Below are 27,240 nucleotides of genomic sequence, written 5' to 3'. Positions count from 1 at the left end.
AAGAGCAAGTCTCAGAGCCTTGGCTGGTGACAGCATTTAGCCAGAACTTTCTAACATTATTTTCACTGCATTTATCTATTTATTTATCTATCTGTTTATTTATTATTTTAAAAATTTATTATTGTTAATCCTCACCAGAGACTATTTTTTCCATTGATTTTTAGAGAAAGTGGAAGGGAGGGGAAAAGAGAGAGAGAAATATCGATGGGAGAGAGACACATCGATTGGTTGCCTCCCCCGCACAAACCCCAACTGGAGCCTGGGATTGAGCCTGCAACCGAGGTATGTGCCCTTGACCTGAATCGATCTCGAGAACCTTCAGTCCATGGGACAACACTCTAACCACTGAGCAAAATTGTCTAGGGCAATCATTGCATTTATTTTTAAGGTTACTTTCCTTTTTGGCAAAAAACATAGGTTTTCACACACAAGTGTTATAAAATGTTCCTTTTTCAATAATTCGGGGAAATTGGTGGCTCAACCAATGAAAAAAAATAATGAATACATAATAGTTAACATGTCAAAAAGTATCAGGAAGATGATATCCAAATGACTGAAGTTTATGAACACATTTAGGCAAAGTAACAAAGCTACTTTCTATCATATATAGTAATACAACTTCTATACTAAATATGCATTTACTAATATACTTTTAAAACCCACTATAATGTGAGCTCCTTAAAATCAGAGAAGATGTCATTTTGGGTTTTGTTTTTAGCAGTTACTATTTTATTTGTCATATAATGTTCTTAATAAATGACTGATTGAACAGCTCTAAAAAGAAATATAGAGAAATAAGATCTAGCTCAACCCTTTTGCTCTACTTTGCCTCTGTTGGGCCAAAAACATAAATGTTGTAAAAAACTTACATGCTTCAATTTCCTCTGAGCATGGGGTAGGTTTATGTATGCACTAGGGTAGTAGGTATAAAACGAAGAGAGATGGGAATGGGTGGTATGATATCACTTCATGAATATCAAGAACTGAAATGTAGGACAGTGCCCCTGATATTACAAATCTAGCGTTCAGCAAACTATGTTCAGCTTTCAAATGAAATATTTAACATATGAATGTGTTCATTTGTATTATAATTTTTTAAACTAGAGGCCCAGTGCACAAGATTCGTACACTGGGAGGGAGGGGGCGTCCCTCAGTCTGGCCTGTGCCCATCAGGGGATGTCTGACTGATGGCTTAAGCCTAAGCCATCAATCAGACATCCTTAGTGCTGCTGTGAAGGCGGGAGAGGCTCCCGCCACTGTTGCTGCACTTACCAGCCGTGAGCCGTGAGCCCAGCTTCTGGCTGAGCAGCGCTCCCCCTGTGGGAGCACACTGACCACCAAGGGGCAGTGCCTGCATTAAGTGTCTGCCCCCTGGTGGTCAGTACACATCATAGTGACTGGTCGTTCCACGGTTCGGTTGATTTGCATATTACCCTTTTATTATGTAGAATATATTTTTCATTGATTTTAGAGGGAAGGGGAAGGGAGTAATAGAAACATCAATGTTGAGAGAGAATCATTGACTGGCTGCCTTCTGCACACCCTCTACTGGGGATCGAACCCACAACCCGGCATGTACCCTGACTAGGACTTGAACCATAAACTCCTGGTTCATAGGTTGATGCTCAACCACTGAGGCATGCCAGCCAGGCTATATTATAACTTTAATCAAATACACTATATACCAGGATCTTAATCAATTATTTTTGGTTTTAGAAATGTGGTCTGTTCTTGTGCAACATGGTCATAATTTTAATAAAAATTATTATTAGCTAGAGTGATGAAAAATAAATTCTTTGTATGTGTCTGCTCCTATATATAATTCTGTGAATGTATCTTGTCTGTACATTTAAAACTTGAATGACCTTCCCACTTACCTAATGAACTTCAAAAGCTGACAGAAAATACCTCAAAAGCTGAGTTTTCATTATTTCTGGAAATAACACATTTTCTCTTTTAATATAAAATTTTCTGGGGATGTAAACAATCATTTTTTTACTAAGAAAAAAATCCTGTGTGTGTGTGTGTGTGTGAATAGCAAAGTTGAATTTATGGCTAAGATTGTATGGCAGGACTTTCTTTCTCAAGCAAGTTTGTTATTACTCTCAAACAAAAACAATAACAGAGACCAATGACTAAATTACCCAGATGTGGCCTGAACAGATTTTCACTGGAAATAGATAAGGGTCATGGAAGTTAACATATTGTCTTGGTGTACACATTGCTACTAAGTGTGCACTATCAGTTGTTTTTCAAAACCCCGTTTGAAATAATCTTGACAATATTACAAGCTTAGCAAACTCCTTTTACATAGAAAAATACCAAGTTTGACCTGTTACTGTACATATGATTACAGATTTTGAATCCCTGGTCTCACTTATTGAAATTCATTGTCCTAAGAATTTTATGATACCTTAGGGAAACAAAAATTAATATTTTACTTTTAAAGAATAGGAGTTTGATTGGTGAAGAATAAAGCAAAATGTTAACAGTTTTTAAATTTTGTCATTTGAACTTATAAATAACAATTTTAATGAGTAGAATTTTGTGATATAATGTGTATCCAGAAGAAGAGTGTTGCACAAGGCCCTCCATGTCATATTCTGACAATTTCATATCCCCTTATTTCTAGGAACAATGGTTTGTTTCATATCTCACTTTCACATCAATTTCACAAGAATGAAAGGCCATATTTGTGGGAAATGACATTTCAAAACTGAGAAAAAGGGAAGAGCATATTTATGAGGGAAGAAATGATTCATTTCAGAGGCATAGTTCTGTCTGATGCCCAATTAATCAGAGTTAAATATATAGTTTATTTCTTCATTCAGTAAAGATTTACTGAAAGCTTACCATACGCCAAGCTTTCTATTTTATTATTGAAGTAGCTTTGGTGAGCTACAAAGAAAAGAATCCTCCCCTCACAGAGCTTATATTTTAGCGAATGGATTCTGATTATAATCAGAGAAAACTAAGGTAATTTTGGATAATGAGAAGTACAATGAGAAGTAAAAAGTGGGTGATACAATAGAAAGTAACTAGTAGTGAGAGACAAAATCATAGTTATATTGAAAGTCAAGGAAGGTACTGTGGCCTGAATATAGTAATTTAGATCTAGGCTCTGTGCTTTAAAGGTCCTGCATATCATAACACACACACACACACACACACACACACACACACACGTGTTATAAAACACACAGGTGCATTTGTCACTTCCAGTCTGTCAGTGGCACAATGTGGCTTTAGTCTTAAATACATATTCTCATGATAAATGGCATTCAGATTCGATGGAAAGGCTTTTTCACCTCTCCTTGCCTTATGTCCTCAAAAACGACAGTAAAGGTTTAGCATTGTCTACTATTGATTTCACAAGTAAGAACTGTTACATCCATGGAGGGTTTGAGTAGCTGATTTGCTTAGGTTAAATAAAAAAAAAAGAGAGGCAAATTCTTCTCAGTTAAAACAAATGCATAAATCCTTTCACAGGAAGAATTATTCCCCAGTCCTACAATAAATCCATTTTCTTGTTATTTGTCTTCTTATTTTTGTTTCTGGAGAGAGTTGTAAGTCAGTATTTACAATATATAACACATATATGTATATTATGTATGTAGTATATGTATATATGTACATATATATACATATATATATGTGTGTGTCTTTATCTAGAGCTAGCTGTATCTATATATAGGTCTAGATGTAATATACATAAAATCTTCAACAATTTTCCACTTTAAGATCTAGAAAGTCTGTATTTAAAAAGTCTACCATACATTGTATGCATAGAAGCATAACCAAAGGACATAGACAATGGGGGGCGGATGAAAGCTGGGGCTGGGGAGCAAGAGCAGGTTGGGAAAGGACAATGGGGGGAAAAGGGGATATGTGTAATACTTTCAATAATAAGTAATTTTTAAAAAGACAATATTGATAAATATATATTATTCTGAATGAAAAAAGATCTAAAAAGACTATATTAAAAGATGTATTTTATTGTTATTAATATTTATTTAAATATATAACTAATATTTATTTAATGTGTAAATTTATTTAAATATATAAATGTACATATAAAATTATATTTAAACTAGAGGCTCGGTGCATGAAATTCATGCACGGGGATGTGTGTCCCTCAGCCCAGCCTGCACCCGCTCCAATCTGGGACCCCTGATAGGATCGGGCCTACACAGGCAGTCGGAAATCCCTCTCACAATCCAGGACTGCTGCCTCCCAACTGCTCGCCTGCCTGCCTTCCTGATTGCCCCTAACTGCTTCTGCCTGCCAGCCTGATCACCCCCTAACCACTCCACTGCCAGCCTGATTGATGCCTAACTGCTCCCCTGCTAGCCTGATTGCCCCTAACTGCCCTCCCCTGCAGGCCTGGTCACCCCTAACTGCCCTCCCCTGCAGGCCTGGTCCCCCCCAACTGCCCTCCCCTGCCAACCCGGTCACCCCTAACTGCCCTTCCCTGCAGGCTTGATCGCCCACAACTGCCCTCCCTTGCAGGCCTGGTCCCTCCTAACTGCCCTCCCCTGCTGGCCATCTTGTGGTGGCCATCTTATGTCCACATGGGGGCTGTCATCTTTGACCACATGGGAGCAGCCATCTTGTGGTGTTGGAGTGATGGTCAATTTGCATATTACTCTTTTATTAGATAGGATAGAGGTCTGGTGCACAGGTAGGGGCTGGCTGGTTTGCCCTGAAGGGAGTCCCAGATCAGGGTGGGGGTTCCCTTGGGGCGTGGGGCAGCCTAGGCGAGGGGCCTGTGGTGGTTTGCAGGCTGGCCATGCCCCCCGGCGACCCAAGCGGAGGCCCTGGTATCTGGGATTTATTTACCTTCTATAATTGAAATTTTGTAGCCTTGAGCGAAGCCAAGCCTCCTGCTTGCTCCGTGGCTGCAGCCATTTTTATTGGGATTTATTTATCTTCTATAATTGAAACTTTGTAGCCTTAAGTGGAGGCCAAGGCAGGCTAGGGCTGTGGAAGCTTGGCTTCCTCCATCGCCGGGGGCAACTCAAGCCTTCTGCTCTCTCCAGCTCCATGGCTGCCGCCATTTTTGTTGGGATTTATTTATCTTCTATAATTGAAACTTTGTAGCCTTGAGCGGAGGCCTGGGCCTGCCAGGGTGTGCGGAAAGCTTGGCTTCCTTCGTTATCAGGGCAACTCAAGCCTCCTGTTCGCTCCATGGCCCCAGCCAACTTGGTTGGGTTAATTTGCATACTTGCTCCTAATCGGCTGGTGGGCGTGGCTTGTGGGTGTAGTGGAGGTATGGTCAATTTGCATATTTCTCTTTTATTAGATAGGATATTATATACATTTTTTAAATTTGATAGTCCTGAGCAGGTTGCATTCCCCATCAGGGCACATCCCAAGGTTTCCGGTTCGATCCCCAGTCAGGGTGCCTGCAGGAGGCAACCAATCGATGTTTCTCTCTCACATTGATGGTTCTGTCTCTCTCTCCTTCTCTCTAAAACCAATCAATCAATCAATCAATCAAAGAAGCTTAAGAATTGTCTAAAAATATTATAAAATACCTAATGTAATACTTAAATTATTTTTTCACAGAAAATCACAGTTAAGCCAGAATAATAAATCAAGAATTAGAAAATATAAAATATTTGTGTGAACTATATTTAGCATTAAAATATAATGTAATTTTAAAAAATGATTTACAAGATGCTAAAGCTATCTTCAAGAGTAAAATTATTATTTTCTAGAAATTATTATGGCAACTCAAGGGGCTTAGATGGAAAACAAACAAAATCATCTTTCTGTGTTTCATTATTGGATGGGTTATTGGAATCTGTGACCAAAATACATCTGTGGATACAAACACAAGCTCAGCCTTATTCTTTTCCTTGAGCCAGCCAAGCACTGCTTATAAATCACCCAGAAGAAGCAATAATGGGGCATGTCTTTTCTGAGGACCCACTGTTCATAATGAATTTTCCTCGTTAGCCCTTAAGATATCTAAGAAGCAGATTTCTGTATTTTTCTATTTTTAGAAATGAGGTAACTGCCATTTCAGTTATTCTGAGGTAGACACTCAACCTGAATGAGGCATGTAAAGCACCATTTAGCAAAATATCTCCTATAGAACGTAAGTAACAAGAGAGAGGTTAACGGATGTTTTTTATTAACAAAAACCCCAAAAAATTTAGTTTGGATCCTTGATAAAATAATTTTTAAAGCCCCCTTTTATTATGGGACTTATCAGAGATGAATTTAATTTGTGATCTTCCAAAAAGAGTTAACTAATGCATAGAATTCCCTGTATTTAGTTGGCCTCTTGAAATATTCATATATTTTAAGAAGTATTTCAAGGAACTCCTATGGTTTGTGGAACTGTTGGGGAAATTATGCTTGGTATAATGTATGTGGTTTTAGACCATAAACCAAATGTCAGTATTCTTTTTCATCTCGAATGTCCTTTCTTCCTAGCATGTCTAGAAAAGGCATTGGGGGAAAGGAGATTGTCTAGCAGGGGTGGGCAAACTTTTTGACTCGAGGTCCACAATGGGTTCTTAAACTGGACCGGAGGGCCGGAACAAAAGCATGGATGGAGTATTTGTGTGAACTAATATAAATTCAAAGTAAAGGAGGGGAGGGGAGAGCAAGAGAACCCTCCGCTCTTTCGGCTCCGCGGTCTGGATAGAACAGCCGAATGGGCTGGATCCGGCCCGCGGGCCATAGTTTGCCCACGGCTGGTCTAAAGCCTAAACTTCCAGATTGACTTTGGATATGCTGAGTTCTCTAATTTTCTAAATTATTTTGGCTGGCTGAAGTTCATATAGTTTAAAGGGCTCTGAGCTTATTGGTTAGTTACCAATGGGCATCAAGTTTCAGTTAAGAAAGACAAGTTTTAGAGGACAACATACACCTATAGTCAACAATACTGCATTGTACATTTAAAATTTTGTTATCAGGGTAGATCTCATATTAAGTATTCTTATCACAATAAAATAAAATAAGTTAAAATAAATTAATACAAAATAATAAAATAAAATAAAGATTTATGAGCTCAAGGTACACATTATTTGGAACCAAAACAAGGTTTATCAGACTCCAAAGACTGTGTTCTTTCTATGAAAGCTTAGTTCTACTCATGTCATTCACTGGGAGGCAAAGTCCACATCGTGGAAAGAGCAAGGGCTCTGGCTTGAGACTGCTAAGAAATAAAGCTCCATCCAACACTGACCAAATGTGTTAACTTGTGATTTATATAATCTATCTAAAATTCACTATCACCATCTATACAAAAAGAAAAATAAATAATAAGATTCCCAATGAGGATTAAACAAGATAATGAATGGAAAAAGACATTGTGAGCACCCCCAAATAGTCACTACTATTATTATGTGTACTGTTATGCATATGTGGTTCGATAAATTATCTCATAAAGGCAGTTATTATACATAAAGTATAGAGAATTAAGATATTTACTCCAAAATGTCAAGCAAGAATTATTTGAAAATATTTAGAAAAACATGTTAAAATTTTTTAGTTTATTTTAGTCATTTTTATTATTATTTATGATTATCAGAGTTTATTAACCTGGGTTAAAGAAGTTCATGCCTGGGTAGATTTTAGGAAGTCCATGACTCCTAAATCATAAACTAATTTTTATATGTATGTAGCTGTACATACTTTCTTCCTGAAAAAAGGACCATGACTTTTTTCAGATCCTTCATCCCTGAAATTTAATAATCTCTTACCTATATATTTGTCTCTATTATTTCCTTTGACAGAGGTTTTACAGCAAGGTATGTTTTTCCTATATAAATGAAATCATTTCATGGAGATTTTTAAGTGTCAAAATTCCTGGATTTCTTTGCATAGTCATATAAATGTTTAGGTTCCACCTTTGGGTCATCGCTGGCTATATAGAAAAATTTAGACTACATTTTCTCTTTTTAAAAAATATTTATTGTTGAAAATATTCCATATAGCCTCTTTTATCCCCCATTGTCCTCTTTTAGCCCACCCTTGCCCTCCGCCCCAGGCCTTCACCCCCATTGTCTGTATGTAATCAAATAGCCTGAGCAAGTGTGTGTGCACACTCCCTCACCTGTGCCCAAAAGAGTAATTTGATAATGTCACCATCTACTTGATCTATGCTAAAAAAAACCCACTGAAACTGCAGCTTAAAAAGGGTAAATAGAAGAAGAAAATAGTTTAAGAGGGAAAGTCATTAATTAAATAGTTAATGATATAATAAGGCTATTATCCTTATTGTCCGTCATCCAGGGCATTACCAAAGTACCTGAAGGAAAAAATGGGCATACTATTTATTTCAAACTCTGACTTGATGCCAAACATTGTTGTTGCTTAGACATATCACCACACTCTTAAGCTCTTCCTTGTTCCTCATGGGTTTGATTCTGGGAAAGACTCTGAGGCCAGCAGTGTTCTATTAGGTTAGCCTATGGGAGGCACTCATGTAAGATTTGCATGGCAGACAGAGAACATGGGTGTGCTTCGTGGCTCCCTGATTCCTCTGAGAACCCTGCCACCTCAATGCTACAGGAAACAGAGACCATTGGTGATGAATTCCATGCTATCCTTGAACTTCCACAAAGAGGTCTACCTGCTCCAGACCAATAATAGATACAGGAGTCTAATACCATATATTAAACAGCATTTTACTTCAGATACCCAGAATGGTTTCTATTTTTCAGAACTAATTCTAATTATTGTAGATAGCATAATAAAAATAACACTGAAATGAGAAGCAGAGTGAGCACAGTCCTAAACTGGAAGTCTAGAAACCTGGGCTGTATTTTAATTTTTCCATTAATTTGCTGGGTGACTTTGGGCATAATGTGTTTACCTTCTAGGGCTCAGTTTACTCATCCATGATTTCAGTGGTAAATTGTTCCAAACATTTAAGGAAGAGATTACAGTAATTTTACACACCTGTACAATATGATTAAAGAAAGAGGGATAATTTTCCAATGAATCTTAAGAGCACATGATAAGAGATGAAAATTATAGGCTAATCTCTCTCTCATGAACATAGTTGCAAAAACCCTAAACAAAATTCTAGCAAATGAAATCCAGTGATATACAAAATGGATAGGGTATCACAGCACAGTTAGGTTTACTGCATAAAAGAAAGTAGTGATTTAACATTTGGAAATAAATTAAGGTGATTTTTTTATATCATAGAAGAAAGGAAAGAAGACACAATCATTTCAATGAATGTAAAAAAAAAAAAGTGGCAAAAAAGGCTATAATCTTTTATGATAAAAACTCTTAGAAAGCTCAAGATAAATGGTACCATGCTTATTCTGTTAAATAAGAAAAAAACAGCAAACATTACATTTTATAGCAAAGTTTGAACATTTTCTCACTGAACTTGTGAGCAAGACAAGAACTGTTTATACTACTTGCATGTAACCTTGTATGGAGGGTACACGGCCAATGCCACACTCCTGGCTAAAGTCCTGTGTACAGTCGGTACTCAACAAATGATAAGAAAATGGCTGAGTGCTGCTATTTTGTGTTAAAAATGAGGTAGAATAATGAGAAATAACTGTTTTAATTTAGCTGTTGGAAGAAAGTATATTACGGTTGTCAGATGACAAAAACTCTTTCCTTGATCACTTTTGCATTAAAGATGTAATATATTATCTTTAGAACATGAGCTTAACTTTAAGTAAAACTACTCTCAACTTCACAGCTTTAAGTAAACACTCTAACATTGTGTTTAGGAAAGATTGATATAAATCACAAAAGTGAAGGCAAAAATGAAGACCTGTATGATAGATAACAAATAGAACAATAGTCTGGGAGAGAAGCTGTCTGTATTAACAGGATCACTTAGAAGACACCATTATTCAGTTAGTACCATCACTCTAGAATAGCAACTCACAATACTTTGAGGGTGGAAATTGAAGGCTGGGTTAGATATTTGACTAAAACAGAGCAGGACAAAGTTGAGAGTCGAGATAGAAAGAAAGCCTAAACTGTTGGAAATCTACATGTATTACCTTAGCTTTAAAGAAGTGTGAATTTCAGACGACCGGCATTTAACCAAGAATAATATAATAAAAACCTTGATAGTGACATTGCCTATAAACACAAAAAATTTTAAGATGAAAATATATAAACTTTTTGGTAAAAAAAAAAAGGGTATTTGAAAAATCTAGGAACAAAGTAAAAAAAGGAAAACTTACCTATAATTTCATTCTCACTGATAAGTATTGTTATCACTATTCCCTTCTGATAGTTTTTAAACATAGTTGGGATTACTATGAGTTTTATTATCAGTGAAAAAAAAGGGAGATGACTTTGGTTGTGAATCCTTCCTTTTACTATAAATTTACAAAGTGAGGAAAGAGATACTAACGGTGAAAACCAAGAAAAATCTACAAGATCAGACAGCAAAGTTAAGACAATCTTAAGTACAGGAAAGAAACGTGAATCTGTTGAATGGAAGTCAATATTATTTTGCTGGGGAATTTAATTTGCTTTTATTTTAGGTACTTTTACTTTTTTAATATTCAGCTCAAATATATCCTCCTCTAGAAAGCTCCAAACCCCTCTTTCTTTCCTAGATAGAATCTCTCACTTTCTTTCCCACTCTTATTGTATCCTAAACAAAATTCTATAAAAAATTCTGTGATACTTCTCCCCTTCATGTGTGAGCTTCAATGCCATTTCTCAGGGAAAATTCTCGGACACCCATGATGAGGTGAAGTCTTCAGTACAGGCTTCTATCACTCCCTAGAGTCTAGACTTTGCATTCATGGTAGTTACACTGGTGTGTACATAGTTATCTATTTTATATCTCTTCCCAACCAGCCTGGAAACTAGAAGGGAAGGGACTGTGTTATTACTTTTGATGGCTTTGTTCCTTTGAACTGAGCCTAGTGCCGACACATAGTACACATTCAAAAAGATGTTTGAAGAGGAGAAGAAAAAAGAAAGGAAGAAAAGAAGGAAGAGAGGGAGGGAAGCTCTGGATGTAGTTTTCCACCAAGGGAGTAGGTTGATGCTTGATGGGGACAAAAGTCTTATGAACTGTTGCTAGATGGAGCAAACAAGCCACCCAATAACAAGCGAGCTTATCAAAGGTATGAAATAGACTCTCCCATTCAAAAAAAAATGCACTGTAGCTACTTTTTTAAAGACATTTATGGCACATACATCCGCCCCCTGCTGACTTTGGCAGTTTTGCCCCCCACACGTCTCAATCTGTCTTTGTGCAAAATGTCTGTTCTTGTCTTTCAGAATAGGTCATTCATGTTTACAAAAGTTTCCCTTGCCTTTTATTCTTTAAAATTTTAATGTCTGGGATCTAGTCTGCTTACTTGCACAGCACTGGGGGCCTGGCTGTGGGCAAGTGAGGCTAAACAATAGGATTTTGAAGTCTCACAGACAATAAAGGTGAGGCAGGCTGGGGAAGAAGAGGCCTGGATCTCATATTGGGGAGAAAACAACACTAATATTAATGTTCTTTTTGCTTGTAAAATGGAGCATATAAAGGTGGTGAAAATAGTTCTGCCAGTTTATCTTCAAATGGGTAATTGGGAGGCTGGTAGGAATTTTCAAACATAATATAACAAAATCAAAAAACAAAAAAGTTCCTTTTCATCTGCACAGAGGCTCTGTTGAAGCTGAAATACTTGTGGGATATTAGGAATGAAAAATGTCAGCATGCGCTCTGCCCAGGCTTGCCTGGTTTATGGCTCCCACCTCACGGCCATCATTACTGCCCAGTAAAAGAACCTCTTTGTCCCTGGAGCATTGCCTTTCAAAGACAAGAAACATCCCCAAACATCCTCTCACTTTGACATATAGGTCATGGCATTCAGAGAATAATGCGAAGGATCGCCCGAGTGCCAGTGCCTTGAATCACTGGGACATGAAACTATTTAGTAAGGGTTCAGCTAAGCCTTTTTGCTCCTACGGATTTCTTTCCTGAATGAAAAGTCATTTTTAAAGTGAAAATGACCTGAGTTCTTTAGAGGCTTGAAATTTAAGGCTTGTAAACAAATAAAAGGCCAGAGGGGGAGTGGAGGGTGGGAGGAGGGAAAGACAGGAGATGGAGGGAGAAGAACATGTCATTTAAACATCTTAACCTAAAACCTGTATTGGTGATGTGTGTGTGTGTGTGTGTGTGTGTGTGTGTGTGTGTGTGTGTGTGTTGAAATCCACAAGAGGAATGCCAATCTTCTAATTCAGGGCTGAAATGATCCTGCCCTTGAAGTGAGCACATTTCCTGATGTTGTAGTAGGTGGAAGAACTTGGTTTACAGAGAAAAACAAGACTGACATGGGTGTTCTGCCCTCTGCCAGGAGTCCCCCTGCACCTCCAGCCTGGAGTGGTATCCTAGAGAGGATTGATGAGTTGCTGGCACAGCTCTGGAATGCAGCGGTCGATTTCTTAGAGGTAAGGGTGCGGTAACCATGGCTCTTTCAAAGCAAATCATTTTTAAGCACAGCCTAGTTGTTTACAGTTGTTAAAACTGTGGCCCTTAAGGACAGTCACTTCACTTTCTGGGTGTGCCAGCTATTGCTCTAAAATACTCAGTTCTCTTCCAAAACTTATAAGGTGAGGTATTCTTGTCATCTCTGTTTAAGAAGTTCACATGACTTGTCATTGGCAGGGCAAGTATTCCAATCTAGGCACTCTGTCTTCAAATCTTTTTTTTTTGTCTTCCTATTTGTCCCAATGTAACAACATAACTATGTTATTTGCTAAAATAACATAAAAAATAGAAACATACCTAGATTTGTAAACTATTTGTTTTCCCTTGCATAATTTCTTAAAATTGACAAAATGTAGGTTATGAGATGTAAAATGTTTAATTCCTTAACATTGGAAGCATTTTCTTACTTTGGAAGACTATAGTTATCAGATAGATTTAATGGGACTAGTGTAATATTTCTTAGACATTCTCACTGAATCCAGTTTTTCTGCTTGGTGGAGGTATGGGCCACCCTTGGTGTTAATTGACATTTTAATTGCTTTATCCACAGCATGGAACAGGGTGTTATGCATGTGGAAGGTGCAGTAGATGCTAATTCCCTTCTTCCCCTTCCAGTTAAAGCAGAACTAGTGATGTTTGTTATACTTGCATGTATCACAATACCATATGAAACACATGGCACTAATATGGACGCTTTTGTATTTCTTTGATTTTCTTTATTCTCCTTCTATCCTTTCAGCTATTTTACGGTGATAGTGCCAATGTAACAAAGGCATTGGTGACTAGCACAAGGAACCCTGTTCTTTCAGTGGCCTGGAAGAGAAAATCAGAATGGGGGCATCATCAGGGGAGAAGAGGACAAAGAGAAGTCATTAAAGTGATAGGTATTCAGTCACCTCCCCATTCATCTCCTCTGAGCGCTGGAAGAGAACATGGTGGCTTTACTTTGATATGGGAGAGAGTTCATCTCTCTTCTGCCAGGACTTTGGTGCACTAGCTGTTGACTGTATTATCTACTCTTTGGCCTCTCCCAAACTCTTCTTTCACATTCCTACTTTGGTCTTCCCATTTTTCCTAAATTTTATCTGGGATATTTGTTTTCCATTCAACTGGAAGATCTTACCCAATGTGATTTTTGTTAGCAATGCTAAAAGACCAACCATGTTCTTTCCAACACTTGATGCTCAGTAACTATAAAATCCAACTTATCATTTGAGAATTAAAGTCCCTAGAGAAAAATCATACTTCATGCTTCTGTATTTCCTCACTTCCACATTTTGAAAATAGACCAAATGGCGGAACAGCCGAACAACCAAACAACTGGTCACTATGACATGCACTAACCACCATGGGGTGCGCTTGGAACATGGCGGGCATCGGCAGCAGGTGGCAGAGCGCAGAACATGGCGGGTGTTGGCTGCGGCGGGATGGTGGAGCAGGTGAGTGGGGGCACCAGACCAAGGTGGGTGCCGGTTGCTGTCATCGGGGTAAGACTCTGGTGGTTACTGAAAGTTCTTTGCTCCCACACGCTGCAGTCCTACCTGCCGCTCGCACCTGCTGCCTCGCACCCACTGCTGGCACCTGGTGCCAGCCCCGATCGCTCTGTACCATCAGCGGGTGCGAGCAGTGGCTGCTGGCCCTGATTGCCTCTCAGGGCTTCTCCACCTTCCCCTGCTCCTGAGGGGCGATCGGGGCCAGCAGATGCCTCTCATACCGGCTGCCGGCGCTGGAGCCGCCGCTCACACCTGCTGCCGGTGTCCGGCGCCAGTCCTATCACTCGGCACTGTCAGTGGGTGTGAGCAGTGGCTGCCAGCCCCGATTACTCATGAGGGCTTCTCTACCTCCCACTGCTCCTGAGGGCAATTGGGGAAGCAGCCACCGCTCGTACTCACTGATGGCGCCAGCCCCACTTGCACCTGCTGCTGGCACAGGCTCCATCTTCCCCCATGGCCGCTGGATAGTCAGTATGCTCCCACAGCCAAGCTCCCACAGCCAACCTCCCTCCAGCTGCCAGCCGGCCAACCTCCCATGGCCCCTCCCCCTGGCTGGCCAGCCAACCTCCCACGGTCCCTCCTCCTGGCTGGCCAGCCAACATTCCACGGTCCCTCCCCCCAGTTGGCTCCGATTGGGACTGGGCAAGACGGCCCCAATCGGCCAAGATTGCCGGCCAGGGCCAATGGATCCCACCTGTGCAAGAATTTGTGCACCATTCCTCTAGTAGAGATCTAGGTATATAAAAGGCTAATATGCAAAGTATCCCCTTGGGAGTTCGACTGGGAGTTCACTCGCTCGCTATGACATGCGCTGACCACCAGGGGGTGGCGTGGAATGAATAAAGGTGCCGGTTGGCAGCTGGAAGGCCCCGATCAGCCCTGATCACTGGCCAGGCCTAGGGACCCTACTCGTGCACGAATTTCATGCACCAGGCCTCTACAATAAAATAAAGCAGGAACCCATCTGTATTAAAGAACACAGCAGATACCAGGATCCTATGACTCAGATCATTCATCCACATCCCTATAATATTGATAACAATTAACACTGAGCAATCAATATGTTTCAGGTACTTTATATATGTTGTCATGTTTCAGTCTCACAGCTGACTTAAGCATCAGGTTTAATTAGTCCCATTTCACAGATAAAGAAACTGAGGAACAGAGAGGTCTTGCAGCATGCTCAAGGTTGCACAGTCAGTGGTGGTTTGAGCTGTTAGTCACCATACAATATTTCTCTTTATGATCAAATATCTGTAGAGGGCTCTGGGATGCAGTAGTGGGTGATACCAGGGCCCTGACCTCAGGGAGCTTACAGCCTTCTGTACTAGCTAATTAACTAAATTACTAATTCAATTCAATTAGTCTGATATTCAAATTATAAATAATGAGCTTTAGGAAGACAGAAAAGACAGTATATACCCTTTAAAGCAGAGTCTATGTTTTCATGCATGTAGCTCTAATACCCAGCACCCTAGCTATCCTAGATGGCAAAAGTAAACATTTGAATTTGGCCTTCATGAATCAGTACCATTTCCCCAGGTATAGAAGGGAAGAATTTTTTTTGGACACTAACTAATATTGATAAAAATGCACATCACTACTATTAATAACCAAAAGTCCTATTCACTGAGTCCTTGCTCTATGTCCAGAGCTGTACTAAGGTTATCTGGTACTCATCATAAGATAGATCAGTGCTATCATCCCCTTCATTAATAGACAAAAATACACACACACACACACACACACACACACACACACACACACACACAAAACTGAGGCTTGAAACTTGCAGAATTTATCACAGCTAATAACTGTTCACCATCCAGGCTGCCTGAATCTGGCATCCCTGTTCTCAGCCACAGTGAAAATGCATTCCCTTAAGATTGCCAATTTTTCCTACAGTGTCTTCTTTTCCTATCTACCCCCAAACCTCAACTCCCAGGTCTCACCATTAGGTAAACGAAATCTCTGGGCCTGTGCCACCCTAGGAAGTACCGATCCCCTCTCTTGCTGGCTGTACTTGATTTTTACATATTGGTTACATTTCATCTTGACTCCCTGCAGGCCTCCAACTGCAGTAGCTAGAAGGGAAGTGAGGACAGGGGAACCTGGCAGTGGCAGGAGCAGTGCTGTTTTGTAACTGGAAGCCAAACAAGTCACTTAGCTTTGAAGGCACAAGAAAGGCTTCATTTAGATACCAGGCAAAAAAGATCAAAGCTGGCGAGGACAAACATGCCTGTTGTCTGCGGCAGGCAGCAAGCTACCAGAAGGGAGCCCCACATCCTTGACTGCAAAGCAGATGCGATACATCTGAGAGGTTACCATAAACCAAATAAATACTGCCGCAGAACCTTCCCTTGAAGTCTCACGGCAACAAAAGCATGGGGCTTGCACCTGAAACAGAGGAGGGCACGCTCTCTCTGCAGCTGGCACATGGCCTTCTGCCCCAGACTGCTTATAATGTCTTAGATGAAGTCCGAACATATACTAATAAAATCACCCACAAGCACAAAACCGCTTTATATATGTCTGAGAGGACCAAAAAAAAAGGGGATTTGATTTAAAGCATTCTCTGGGAAGTGACATACAATGGCTTCTTTGCAAATCACAAAGGTTTCAGGTTGGTAGTGGGCAATTAAAGAGACACAGAGTTCTACGTAGTGAAGCCACGGCTCTCCTAAATGAACACGGGAAAAGGAGGGGTGCTTTTCACTCTTCCAACTGGACTCTTCCTGATGGCAGAGGTACAAATAGATGCACGACTATCTACCCTACAGCAAATACTATTTTAGGTGTTTTTTATATATAATCATATCTGGTTGCTTTCACAATCCTGTGAATTTAGAATTTTTAGATCCATAGATGGGAGAACATATTTTTCCCCTCAAGGTCATATAATAAATGGCAGAACTGGTGTGTGAATGCCTTCCTTCAAAAAATACAAGATTTCCTTTTTAAAGTTCCCTTGCCATGAATCCTAGCAGCTAGGAAACTAAAACTTCAGTTAGGGGAATTTATGAAAGTGGCACAAAAGCAATTAACTTTACGAGTAAAATATTTTGTTAAATTTCAAAGAAAAATAGAGGTTTAAGATTCTAATATTTAAGGACCGGTAACAAGCACAGCATGTTGAAGAAAAGGACTTTAATCCTTAAACTCCATTTTATTTTATTTTAAAAATTTTTATTGAGATATGATTGACATATAACATTATATTAGTTTCAGGTGTACAACATAATGATTCAGTACATGCATATATTGCAAAAGAATCATAACAAGTCTAGTTAACATCCTTCACTGCAAATAGTTATGTTTCTTTTTTTATTTGTAAATTATACTTGAGATCCGATATTATTTTATATTAGTTTCAGGTGCACAACATAGTGGTTGGACATTTATATAATTTATAAAACGATCCCCCCAGTAAGTCTAGTACCCACTTGGCACCACACATAGTTAGCGATATTATTGACTATATTCCCTATGCCGTTAAAATTTATTTTTAAATATAATTTTGAGTGCAACTAGAATGATCAGCTCATCCTGACTTGCCCAGGACTGTCACAATTATACCTTTTGTTTTGTGTTGGAGACACATTGTAAGTAACAATCGTCTAATTGCTAGAGATAACAGAATTTTATAAAATGAAATCCAGTGGTGATTAGATCTAAGTTAGTTACGTGAGTGAATTAACAAGGGGACTTGAATTGCCTTGGGTGTTTAGGAACAGTTTCCTGTGAAAGTGACATAAGTGGAAATGTGAAGGATGAAGAGTTATTCTTCAGATACAAAGGATATGGGTGGAGATATTCCAAGCATGGGAGAAGTGTGTACAAAGACAGGATGGCAGAAGGGACAGGATCTTGGTACATACATAGGAACAATTGGGGAAATGAGGACAGATTAAAGAAGAGCAAAGTGCAGATGACACTCACAGATGGATGGGGAAAACAACCCAAAGATCTGCAAACTGAGTGAAAGATTTTGGTTTTTATCCAAAGAACCAAGATAAGCCTTTAAAGGAGAGAATGAAGAATGAAGGAAAGGGGTAAAGAATGGAGTAGACATATTCTCATTTCTGCTGTGAAAAGACTGCTGCATTAAGGGTAGATGAGAGAACACCTAGCAGTTGATGGCTGAGGGTTGATGGTCCCATCAGAGGAGGAAAGAAGAGGGTGGAGTGTGTAAATTTCTAGATGGAAATGTTGACTACTCTTGGCGAAATATTGGACATTCAAGTGAAGTAGAGAAAAATGTCTAAGATGATTCCTATTTTTCTGACTCCTATAAATGGACGGTTGGTAGAAACTCATATTAGGTTTAGTTTTACTGTTTGATCATTTCTGTTAGCTGTTTTAATAAAGACATTCTTGTTTTTGTAATAGCATCAGGAAATGCATGGCTATTCCCCTGATAGGATCTGTAGTCCCTGTTGCACTTGGCCTGGTGTCTTAATGGCATAGAGACCACCTAGGAGGTGGAGAGGATTGAAATGCTCAAATGTCAAGTGTATAAACCACAGCACATATCACACATGAAAGATAAGTAATGTGCAAGGGGATAATTTCAAAGTTCCCTCAAGCTGAAGATGAGTCGAGGCAGATCAATATGAATGAAAACATTTTAAACCATCTTCATAACTTTATATGTGACTAGAGGCCCAGTGCACAAAACTCATGCATTGGGGGAGGGGGGGTCCCTTAGCCCAGCCTATACCTTCTCGCAATCCGGGACCCCTCAGGGGATGTCTGACGGCCGGTTTAGGCCCGATCCCACAGGGATCCCTGCGGGATTGGGCCTAAACCGGCCGTCAGACATCCCTCTCGCAATCCGGGACCGCTGGCTCCTAACCGCTCACCTGCCTTCCTGCCTGACTGTCCCTAACCACTCTGCCTGCCTGCCTCATCACCACTAAACACTTGCCTGCCTACCTGATTGCCCCTAACCACTTGCCTGCCTACCTGATTGCCCCTAACCCAGCCGTGGGCAAACTACGGCCCGCGGGCCGGATCCGGCTGTTCTATCCGGTTCTCTTGCTCTCCCCTCTGCTCCTTTACTTTGAATTTATATTAGTTCACACAAAAATTCCATCCATGCTTTTGTTCCGGCCCTCCGGTCCAGTTTAAGAACCCATTGTGGCCCTTGAGTCAAAAAGTTTGCCCACCCCTGCACCGCCTCTGCCTGCCTGCCTGCCTCATCGCCCCTAACTGCTTGCCTTCCTGCCTCATCACCACTAACCACTCACCTGCCTGCCTCATTGCCCCTAACTACCTCTGCCTGCCTGCCTGATCGCGTCTAACCACTTGCATGCCTTCCTGATCGCCCCTTACTGCCTCTGCCTCAGCCCCCACTGCCACAGCTTCATCCAGAAGGTCGTTTGGCTGTCTGGTCTAATTAGAATATTGCACTTTTATTATTATAGATAGGAATTAGTCAAGGACAGGTGTGTTTTTATAATAGTATTACATTTCAGAACAGTTTTCACAAGAATCAACAAAATGGTTGTGTAAAGCTCTTTGCTCATTAGATTCTGCCAGTTTGAGTAAAATGACCTCAAATGACCCCAAAAAGTAGTTATGTTCACCTTCCACATGTTTTTCTCATCAACAGTATCATTATTAAACTAGTAAAAGCTACTTTAAAATGATTTTTGTATCCTCCCATGATCAGATTGTCTGAAACACTTAGCTTATAGTATCAGTTACTAATAAGTAATCTTGCATAAATAATATACCCTAGTATATATTATATAATAACATATACTATATTATGTATATTACTAGAAATTTGTGCACTCAGCGGGGTGGGGGGTGTCCCTCAGCCTGGCCTGGGCCCTCTTGCAGTCCAGGAGCCCTGCAATCAATTGCCCCACAGAGGGAGGCCCTGCCCACCCACCACAGCAGCGCCAGCCAGGGCCCTGGGCCTCCCTCTTTGGGCGATCATGGAGCCCCCTGATTGAATGCCCCACCGGCCGGTGACCTGGGCCTCCCTCTGTGGGGCGATTGTGGGACAATGGTGCCCCCACCCCCCCAACCAATCACATTGCACCTGCCTTGGCTGGCCTGGCACTAGTGCATGTCATAGTGTGGTTGTCCGGACAGTTGTTCTGCTGTTCGGCCATTCGGTCAATTTGCATATTACACCTTTATTATTATAGAGGCCTGGTGCATGAAACTTGTGCACTGGTGCGGGGGGAATCCCTCAGCCCGGCCTGCACCCTCTCACAGTCCGGGATCCCTCAGGGAATGTCTGCCTGCCAGCTTAGGCCCATTCCCCATGAATGTCTGACGGCCATGAGAATGAGCCTAAGCCAACAGTTGGAAATCCCTCTCGCAGTCTGGAACCCCTCACTCCTTACCGCCCGCCTACTCGCTGGCCCTTACCACTGCTGAGAAACTAGGACTCCTTCCTCTGTGGTCACACAACTGTCACACACCAGGCAGTCACTCAGAAATATCTTGGCATCAGCCAACTGATGGAATTGTCCCTTCTCTCTGTTCTCCTGAGCCAGACTCCGGACATTGACTGAGGCATTCTCTTGGTCATTGTTTTTGTTTTTTTCCCAAAACGTTACAAAGTTTATATGAATATAACATACAATGATGCAGCCTCCTTTGTAGGAACAGGGAAGGTAGGTGTGGTTAAGTAAGGCACACGGAGCTGCAACAAGCACCAGCTATGGGGAGGGCCAAGGGGGAGAGGAGGTTGGCACTGGGGCTGATGCCCTAGAGCTGTTGCTGGGGAAGTAGGGATCCCCTCTGAGTGCCATGTTCTGAGGCTGAACTAATTTGTCAAGCTGAGGCAGAGGTGGGTGGCCATATCAGCCATCTTTAGTGCTGTTTACCCTTTCCCACCCAGCTCTGTTGTAAAACCCCAGAGCCCTGGATTCCAAAGGCCCCATCCAGAGCAGAGGCCCTGGAAGGGGATGAGAGGAAGTGAGTAGGGCAAGTTTGAAAGCCGATATGCCTGTGTACGGAGGGATGGCTGAAGACAGTGGTGAGAGGTATCAGGGGAAGGGCTCTCATACATACCCTTCTGTGGGGGCCACAGGTGAAGGAGGCCAGGGTGTAGGGTAGGGATGGGGCACCATGGCCCCAACCTCTTAGGCATCCCTGTCTGTCCTCTGCAGTGTACATGGAGGAAAGGGCTGCCTCTGAGGAGGGGCCAGGCCAGGCCAGGTGACCATTTTGAGTTCTGGCTGAGGTGATGGTCCTTACCCTGAGATGCCATCTAACTGGTAATGGCAGAGGGCCCAGTGCCTCCTCGCTTGTTGAAGAACATGTAGTCAATGAGGAATATGGCTCCCAGCAGTACAGCCTTCACTCTCACGTCCAGATCCAGCGGGAACTGCAAGCCGAAGTCATCTGTTTCCATGAGGGCTTCTTGGAGCAGGCACCCTCCTCCCCCCACTGCTTGATGATGTGGCCCACACTGTGGGACTTATCTGGAGTCTTCACCTCAAAGTTGTTGTCTGTGACACAGCCACAGGTCCAGCAGGGCCCCACCACTCACAGGATCGTATGGTGATCGGCATCTTGAATGGAGAACTTGGGGAGGAAGGGATGCCAGGTCTGCAGCACATGGCCAATGGTGTTGCATGGTGGCAACTGTACTTCCATCTCTCGGTCCCCAGAGACCACCAGACAGATGCGAAGGCAGGCCCCGCAGCACAGACATGCACAACAGTTGCTCTCTTCCAGCCTCTGAGCACCACTCATACTGGTTGTCTCCCAGCCTAGGAACGTTTCCACTTGCGCAGCCCTCTGGTGAATCAGAATCTGATCAATCGGCACCAAGAAGTCAAGGGCCAGAAGGCACACTGGGCAGTGGCAAGAGGGGGGCAGCAGGCCTGGCAGCAGGCCCCAGGGCACTGGGGCCAGGCGAGGGGAAGAGAGTGAAGCCATGCGCAGGGGCAGGCATGTGGGCAGGCACTGGCACAAGTCTGGGCCCAGGATGCTGTACCTGCTCCAGGTACCCAGCAGTCACAGGTTAGGGAGGAGGGGGCAAAGGTGTGTAGCTTGTGGGGGGCAAGTATCCTGCCATAGGAAAGGGATGAGGGTTCACGGGTTGTCGCTATACCAGAAGCTTAGTTCTAGAAGTGGAGGCAAGCTCAGGGACAGCCTGACAGACACAGAGATAGACACAAAGATGAACAGGCAAACGTGGAGAGGCAGCTAAGCCAGGCGCCTGCCCAGGGTCTCTCGAGCAGTGCCTCTGGTTCGCGGAGAAACTGAAAGTGTCAGTGGGCGAGGCAGAGTACCTGGGACCCTGGACTCCCTCTGGGGTTTGCAGAACCACCCCTTCCCTTTGTTCTCCCATTCTCCGTGGAGACGGCTGTTGGCAGATGGCAGGTCGGATGGATCTGCGATCAGACCAACGGCCCAACCTCTGCATCCCCTGCTCACCTAAAGCCCCTAAAATAGTCGGGATGCCCAGCACTCAGAGGCTCCCAAGAACTTGTGGAGGCAGGCCCTTGGTCATAGGTTTTTTTTCACTACATTTCTTCCATGTGTAGTGATCACACTTCATCTGGAGCAGGGCGGGCTCGAGTGACCTGGAGGAAGCATGGGAAAGTAGTCACCGCTGGTTGCCCCTGGTGCTGCTGGCAGTATCCTTTCTTCCTTGTGGAGTGTCTAGGGAGGGGAAGTGGCCGCAGTGCCCGAGGCCAAGTTCCAGGAGCCCAGCAGCGCTGGTCTGTTGGTGCCTGGCCTGTCCTCTTGAGATTGAACCTGCAGGACTACTAAGGGAGCCAGTCCCTAGTTCTGCCCCGCCTCTGCCACCCATTGATTGGAGTCTGAGGGCTGGAAGGAGGGACCAAGAGGTCTGCCTTTCAGCCACTTGCCAGTCACCGCTTGCCAGTCACTGCTGCCACTGATTGACCAGCTCCCGCTCCCTCAGGTCCCTAGCCTGGCGTTTGGTCAAGCCTTCGGTCATTTTGGATGTTACGGACCCTGGGTTTTTATATATCAGGATATATTGTCATAGACTATATTATGATAATATATCTAGTAATTTAACATATTGTAATATATTCTATATAATGTATGATAGTACGTAAGATAGTACATACATTATATATCATAATATATGATATAACCATACATGTTATGCTTTAATATATTAAAATAATAAGTTATAATACTAATATATGCCTTATTTTATAGGTTAAAATGTCTATATATATAAAACTCTAATATGCAAATAGACCGAACAGCAGAACAACCAAACAACTGAGCAACCAAACAACTGAACAACTGATCACTATGACATGTGCTGACCACTAGGAGGCACACGCAGAACATGGTGGGCATCAGCAGTAGGCGGCAGAGTGTAGAACATGGTGGGCATTGGCTGCAGCAGGATGGTGGAGGTGAGCAGGGGTGCAAGACCAAGGCAGGGCCTGGTCGCTGTCTTCAGGGTGAGCCTCTGGTGGTTACTGAAAATTCTTTGCTCCCGCACCCTGACCAGCACTCACACCTGCTGCTGGCACCAGCCCCACTAGCACCCACACCCGCTGCCAGGGCCCGGCATCCGCCCTGATCGTTCAGCACCATCAGCAGGTGCAAGTGGCCCCTGCTGGCCCTGATCACCCCTCAAGACTTCTCCAACTCCCCCTGCTCCTGAGGGGTGATCAGGGCCAGCAGCCACCACTCGTACCCACTTCCAGTGATGGCCCCACTCGCACCCACTGCTGGCACTGGAGCCACCATTCACACCTGCTGCCAGCGCCCGGAGCCAGTCCCAATCGCTTGGCACCATCAGCGGGTGCAAGCGGCAGTTGCTGGCCCTATCACTCCTGAAGGCTTCTCCACCGCCCCCTGCTTCTGAGGGGTGATTGGGGCAGCAGCCACTGCTCGCACCCGCTGATGGTGCTGGCGCTGCTCACACCTGCTGCTGGTGCTGGCCCCAATCCTCTGCGCCATCAGCACATGGGAGCGGTGGGAGTGGGAGTAGGGCTGCTGACAGACAGGGGACCGGGAAGGTGGGAGGAGCTGGGCGGGGGTGTGGAGGATGGATTGAGACCCGCCCCTGTGCCCACCGCAGCCTCATAGCCCACAGTTCCTTTCAAGGTGCACGAATTCGTGCACTGGGCCCCTAGTTTTACATATAATTTCTTACTGAGTCTTTACTGTGATATAAGTTTCAATGTGCTTCTGACAGAAGAGAGGAATTAGTGGCTGGGTCAAGTGAGTTTGAGAGTAGAGGATGGATGATGTAATATCTCAGTAATATATAATACATAGTAATAAATAATGCATCACTATGATATATTACATACTACACATTCACATATATTCTCTCACTGAGTCTGTCCTGGGATGAATGTATTACTGTGCCCTTCCCACAGAGGAGGAAATGAGGTGATTCAATCAATGTGACCAAGTTTACTCAGCTAAATTATTGGTCAAATTTAGGACTCACAAGCAGCTTTTTAGAAATGCAGTCCCAGCATTCTTTCTACCACATCCCAGCTGCCTTAGATAATTGGCTGGCTTTTGCTTTATAGTTTTTAACCAGCTCCCAAAAAGCAGAGTTACTTATAGGAATATGCATGACATTATCTGATTAAAAATGACTCAACTAATGACATCCAGAAGCAATCAAGAAAACACTGACTGTGGCTCACATGTCAGGTTCTGAATGGGATATTAAAAACCCCAGTAAGCATTTACGTGTCTTTGGCAAGAACCAGACTCTCAGGGCTGAGCTGCATCGTGAACGAGTGGTTTTCATCATTCTTTCCTTTTCGAGTAATGCAAGGAGCAGCCTTGAACTCCGGGCTCCAGAACCTCGGCTGTCTTTGCAGATGGGAAGAGAGGAAGCAAGTGTCCTGGTCTGACAGCCAGGCAGGGTATACTCTCCGCTGGAAGCAAAGGTCATTAAGGCTTAATGACATCCAAAGAGCCCACCCACCCAGAAGAACAAAGATTCCTCTGGGTTCCAGGGACATACAGATGAGAACAGAGGAATGTGCAAAGGGTTCCTGTGTTTGTATATGTATATGTGTGTGTGTGTGTGTGTGTGTGTGTGTGTGTGGGGTGACATCATTCTCTGACTTCATAGTTTAAGCACAGTTAACTCCAAGAAAGTGAAGAGATAAGTCAAAACATATAGGGAACTCCTGGGCAGTACAGGAGAAAAAACAAATTTTTAACCCTGGTTCTTGCTCTCCCAAATCTGGCACACACTCCTAATAGTACCAAAAAGAAAACAAAAACAAAGCAAACACACACACACTCACTTACACACATACACATACCTACATATTATGTGTGTGTGTGTGTGTGTGTTATATGTATGGTTTTCCTGACCTCTCACAATTCAAATCATTCATTTCATATAAATAACTTTTACTGATGTCAATAATTAACTTCTTTAATATTATTGAGGAGATTGAGTGAAAATTATCCATTAAAGGATAAATTACATCTAATTATGGCCCTTCCTCTAGTTCTGCCAACTCCAATCTATCTCTGTAGTATGTGCCTGCACACACACACATGAGCACACACACTTTAGTTTTATTCAGGTTCAAAAAAAGGAGGGGAATCCATATAACATGCCTGACCAATTTGTATCTGGATTTTATATATACGATCTCATTTATCGCTCCACTAAGTTTGAGAGGAAAGGGTTACTAATCACATTTTACAGATGAGGAACGATAAGTGCTTGAGGAAGATAAGGGACCTGCACAGGGTTTCATATGGAACAGATGTTTTGTCTGGCTCCAAAGCCATTGGACCACACTGCTGTCTCTCATGAAACACTTTAGGCCTGACATCTCTCCATAACTACAAAACAGAGGACAGAAGATACCTCACTTTAAAAAGGTGTTTTGAACTAGCAATGTTTTCCCTTCATTTCTTCTTTTTCCTGACTCCTAAAAAAAACAGATAATTCATTTATTTGGAAAATGGATTACAACCTAAATATCTCTCACTGATAGTAAATAGCAGAGATTAACTTTTTTAAAGGTTATTGAGAGGATTGAGTGAAAACAAATCTATAAAATGGAGACATTGCATCTAATCAAGACCCCTCCTTCGGGCTTGCCCGACACCATTCTATCTTCTACGTCAGTAGTTCTGGAGGTACAGTCCTGAGACCTGCAACACCAGCATCACCTGAGATCTTGTTATACATGCAGGTCACAGGTCCCATGCCAGACCCACTGGATCAGAACCCCTGGAGGTGAGCCCAGTTACCTGTGTTTCAACCAGCCCTGCAGGTGAATCAGATGCCCCTCAAGTGTGAGAACCACGGAAGCACTCAATTGTCAGAGTGATCTTTCTATAATACAGATCTGTAGTGTGTCCCTGCTCAAATTTTGTGTTTGGCTATCCATTACTGATTGAAAAATTATGAACTCTTTAAGTGCTGTATCTTCTTTTTCAGACACAAAGCCATCACTGTACCCTACCTGCAATTATTGGACCACTATGAAAGTCTAATCCTTCTGTTCAGAATGCCTTTCACTCCTGGACTTGTCACCTAGGAAACGACTTTGAACTTACATTAGAACTTAGGCAACATCACCTCTATGGAGACTGCTCTGAATTCAACTAAGCAAACAGTCTTGTTCCATATGAAACCCTGCGCGGGTCCCTTATCTTCCTCAACCACTTATCTCCATTACATTTCTTACTACTTTGGGTTATTTTTATAGGTTCTCCTATTCACTACTTGAGTTCTTTTGAGGTTAGAGAGCAAGCTTTATACATCATTATATCACCAGTTGATTTGAGTTTGGGATCAATGAATGAATTTGCTTTTTATTTGTTAATTTGTATTTTATTTTTTGGATTTTTGTTTGGTTGGTATAAATGTGTCATGCAATATTTGGGACAGGCTTACACTAAACAGTGCTCATGTTCAAATTTGACATGGCGTTCTCTGTTTAAAATGGCAACTCAGCTGCTGTCAATTTGTATGTATGATGTATTCCCATGGGGCCCCCAGGTGGGTATGTAAAATTTATTTGAGAGCTCTCTGGGGATCTTGCCAGAGGGTGTCACAGCATCCTAAAAGTGAAGGGGTGGGCAAGTTTCCAGGGACACTCAAAATGCCCTGGCCAAGACAGAGAAGAAAAGATCCCAAGTTATGCCAGCCTCATTAAAGAGAAAGTGACAGACTCCCTAGGAATGGCACCAGTTGCCCCTCAGAAGTGTCATCTGTCAAGAGAGAAGGCAGCTGAGACAGAGACCAGTAAAACCCAAAGAATCCCAAGAACCTGTGGTAGCAATGTCAGCACACTGCTCAGATCTCCCCTCAAGACAGACTCTTTCATTGCAAGAAGTGCA

General features: G+C 42.4%; 1 pseudogene across 1 annotated transcript; it reads right to left on the bottom strand.

The window, feature by feature from the left end:
- Positions 1 to 21,166: 21,166 nt before the first annotated feature.
- LOC308236690 (phospholipid scramblase 3-like) lies at positions 21,167 to 21,979 on the bottom strand (annotated as a pseudogene). The gene has a single exon. The product of its transcript is annotated as a phospholipid scramblase 3-like (transcript).
- Between the last annotated feature and the right edge of the window lie 5,261 nt (positions 21,980 to 27,240).

This window comes from Plecotus auritus (genome assembly GCF_963455305.1).
Source record: "Plecotus auritus genome assembly, chromosome: 11".
NCBI classification, from domain to species: Eukaryota; Metazoa; Chordata; class Mammalia; order Chiroptera; family Vespertilionidae; genus Plecotus; species Plecotus auritus.
The sequence above is the reverse complement of the archived record's forward strand: the minus strand, read 5'-3'. Positions and strand labels throughout refer to the sequence as shown.